At 38.2% G+C, this 4,266-nt stretch overlaps 1 pseudogene; it reads right to left on the bottom strand.

Annotated features, from left to right (window-relative positions):
• Window positions 1–2,452: 2,452 nt before the first annotated feature.
• On the bottom strand, window positions 2,453–2,533 carry LOC123630972 (annotated as a pseudogene).
• Between the last annotated feature and the right edge of the window lie 1,733 nt (window positions 2,534–4,266).

Here is a 4,266-nt window from a genome sequence, read left to right as displayed (position 1 = left end):
TTTGAATGTTAACTGTACTCTTTCTGTTTATCAGAACAAACAGCTTTCTTAGTCTATCTTGCCTGTTTCTTAATTTCTTAAGCATGTTTGTATGTTTTCCATTCCTTACTATTTCTATGCTTATTCTCATTGAGTTGCTTATTCTGTCACCAAGTTCACTAACGTTTTCTTCAGCTATGTCTATCTTTTTGTTAAGTAATCCATTCATTTTAAAACTTCAGTGACTGCTTTCATTTCCTTCTTTGGTGCTTTTTTACATATGACTTTATCTTATTTCTCATTCTTTCCTTAGTATTTCTATCCCATTTTAGGGCTCTCTAATAAATCTAAACTTTTTAATTCTCTTTCAGATGTTCTATTATTGCCAGATCTTTGGGTTCAAAATCTCTCGTTGATTATGCCTATTCACTCCCCTTCCTATAGGTTGTTTGTCTGCATTGGTTATAATTTTATTATAAGCTTATCTTCCATTGGCACTAATTTTTTGTGTACTTGGGAGTTCTTCATGCTCTGAGTTATTAATGTAGTTCTTCAGAATGATTTTGGTTTATTCCTGATGGGGCTTTACACATGACGTTGTTTCAAACTTGATATATCAACTGTTGGACCTGGGATTTCCATGACAATGTAAATATCATGAGGGTATTGTAATTGCAGCCTACATACCTGGTTGTGGTGTTGGCTTGGGGTTGTAGTTCACATGGGAGTCAATTTGTAAAATTATTTATTCATCTTTGTTTTTTTCACAACCCCAAGGCACATAGCAAGTATTGTTTGTTACTGCTCCTCTGGACTAATGGAAAGTATTTTCTAGCTTGCTTTCATGGCCACGTCAAATGTATAATGTTTTGTGAAGTGCTTGGTTACAGCTTTATCTCCTAAGACCTTAAGGATAATATCCCAGCCACCAGCCCCTTCAACTTGCACCTAAATCCTATTTACAATTAGACCACCAAAGCATCAAATCATGCTTATTACATTGTATTTGAGTACTCTCTTTGTTCTTATTGTTGCCTTTTCTTATTTCTTGGCTGTATATTTAAAATCATCATGGTCATAATTTATCCATCATTTGTCTGTGTTTATAGTGGGGAAAGAATGACTCCACTGTTGGCAAAAGTCCTGGTCTATTCATAATTGCCCAACTTATCTCATAATTTTTAATTTCCTTATATGAGCCTACTGTGTTTTCATCATTTCTTACCTCCCTATTATCTGTACATGTTTCCCTCACCATCATTTCCAAAATTACATATTTTTGCCAATAAGTGCTAATCTTAAAACTTTTAAGTGTACATTTCACTTTTCATTGTCTAAGCTACACGCTTCTTGAGGCCAGGGACTAGGCCTCGTGCTTCTGTAGTACTGTCCCTCCCCATAGCAGTCAGTTAACTCCTATTTACTACTTGAGTATAATAGAATAAGAATTCTAGAGAAAAGGCATTCAAACTTTGTGTCTGAAAATGTCCTAGAACTTTACATATATTACAGCATTAATTGAACCCTCATGGGTAGAAGCTTTGGGAGTGTGCCATTCAGCTCTTGCTTCAGGAGAAAACCTGCTGCAGGGAGCTAGTGAGCCGATAGCTTTGATGGTCGCACTGAGGGCAGGCTGCCTCTAAGCAGCCCTGTGGCCAATGACTATGCCAGGGGGACTGGAGTCTAGCCCTTTCCTGCCCAGCACTGAGGGGTGCTCGCTGGCATGGCTGGGACTTTTCCCAAGTTGCACTGCAGTCCAAGGCTTCCCTCTGCCCCCACGTGTATCAGGGCTGCGTCATAGTCTGCAGGCCTTCCCCACACACTTCCTCTGTGTCTGTCCTTTGTCCTTTATGAATGTCTCCACCAATGCCTCCCTTCCACTTCCAGATTCCAACTGGCATCTGCTTCCTGGGGGACCCAAACTAAGCCATCACTGCAGCCTCTTTTTCAAAGGAGGAAACCAGGCTTTAAAAGATTGAGACATGTCAAATACACACAGCCAAACAGTCCAGATTTGAACCCAATTTTTTGTGACTATAAAGCCTACATATTTTACCACTCCCTGGAGGAATACAAAAACAATACTTAATGGAAAGCGATGTCTTGCCATCTGTAGACATTCCAGGATCCCCACGACATCATATTATTCCTGCAGGTCCCCACTTATAGTATTTCCTCTTCCGAAGGGGCAGATATCCAGGTGTTTGTCAGGAAGCAAATATTTAATCTCTATATTCCGTTACTTGAGAAAAAGCAAAAGGGTAACATTTGCTTCAAGTAGCTACAAAGAACCCACAAGGAACATAAGAATCCTGCACTTGCAGCATCCACGACTCTATTGATCGAAAAACAGGAAGCAGTTGCGTATGCGCTACAATAGATGGATCTAGAAAAGTGTCATCTGGAAAATTCTCAGGCTGATTCTACTGTGTAGGTTAAGGGCTGGATATCTGATTCTCTTTTCTATTTTCCACATCAGGTGGATAATGTGCCCACGTCATAACAAGGTTTGAGGAAGGCAGATCTCACACATGCTTATGAACTACAAAAGGATCTGGATGTCTGACTTTCTATAGCACTCTCAGATTCCTCTATCTTTATGCTTATTATATTCAATCAGAGCTTTTTGTTCATATATAGCTGCCTCTACCTCCCCAAACACATTGGCCCAACCTGAACTTCTCACACAAACCTCAAACTCCATTCATATTCACACATTCTAAAGGCTCTACACACTTGGACAACAGGGACAAAATTCTCCATTATTGTGTGCCTGTTTTCTAGTGTGGAGCCTTGCTGTAGTGAGCACCCAATAAATACTTGTTAAATGCTTTAAATAAATAGATTTTATAGCTCATAAAATATTTAAAAGGCTGTGCAGTGAAAGGTAGTAAGTCTCTTTGTGGCTATTACAAGGTGACTGTAGCATTAGTTGGGCTACCAGCTAAATTGCTGTAACAAAAGCAACATAAAACAAAGTAGAAGGAACAAAATAGAAGTTTATTTCTCTACCAGCACTAAGTAAAGGCTTCTAGACTGAAGGAGCAGCCCGGCCACTTTGAATACATGGCTTCAATCCCAGAGTCAAATAGTTCCTTCAGTTCCAGGCAGCTCTAGCCAGCAGTAAGGAAAAATGGTACAGGACACTGCACACTCACTTGTTTTAATGGCAAGACATGGACCTGGTGCACTTCACTTATTGTCCATCCACTTGCCTAGAACATAGTCACGTGGCCAACCTTGCTGACTGAGAAATGTAGTCTTGAGCTGAATGACCATGTATCAGTTAAGTGTCTATTCCTGTGAAATTAGAGCAGAATGGCTATGCAGGCAAACAAATCTGCTATAACTATATAACATAGCAAAGTATCTTCTAACTAGGAGAACTGAATTAGAAACAAATAGGTCAGCTGCAAATTAGCAGGCTACCTGTTAATATATTTAAGTAGAAACGTAATTAGCATTTGCAAAGGAAAATTCGAAGATCAATAATTTTTCTCCCACTGGAAGGTTCAAAGAGATGACTGTTAAAGCCTCCATTATATGATTTTATGATTGTGTTTTAATTTTTACACCTTGTAGGATATATTTGTGTACAAAAGGCACTGAGGTGTCCTGCTTATTCCCCATACTGTAAACTCCCTAACAGTAAGAACAGTGTCCACTTTGAAATCAGCCAGACTTAGAAAAATACATGGTAGAGAGTAAACAAATAATAGGTAGATATTTAGTTGTTGAATAAATGAATTAATGACTATTAGTCTTCCAGTCTAAAAAGACTACTGAGCTAAAAGTCTAGGAAATATACCTCTATTGCAATGGAAGTTTGAATTGACATTTAACTTAAAATGCTCAATAGCAAAATATTTTACTACATCCACAAAAGATATTGCATAAACATGAAACACAAATATGTGTTGAGTGTATTTTTTGACATTTCTCAAAAGCTGATAGCAGTTCTTTCTCTTCTGGAGTCATAGAAATGATGAATTTTTTTTTTTTTAAGATACAAAATGACTGAAAACTCATTGTTTTACATTAGTGCATCCCACATGAATTTGAATCTCTGTTTAGCTTATTAATTCAAACAGTTGTTATTTGAATTAAAAGGGGTCCCAAAGTAAATAACTCAAAATGTCAGTGTCCCTGGAGGAGGACATTTTCAGCTTTCTCTATGCATCTCAGTTTCTGGTAATTAAGATTCTCTAAGACTTACACTGGGAATTGGGTGGCAAAAGATAAATAGTACCGATTGCATATTGCCTCTCTCCCTCCCACTCCCCCCGC

Source organism: Lemur catta, chromosome 1, assembly GCF_020740605.2.
Source record: "Lemur catta isolate mLemCat1 chromosome 1, mLemCat1.pri, whole genome shotgun sequence".
In the NCBI taxonomy this organism is placed as follows: domain Eukaryota; kingdom Metazoa; phylum Chordata; class Mammalia; order Primates; family Lemuridae; genus Lemur; species Lemur catta.
Note: the sequence above shows the minus strand (reverse complement) of the source record. Positions and strands in the feature narration are given on the sequence as shown.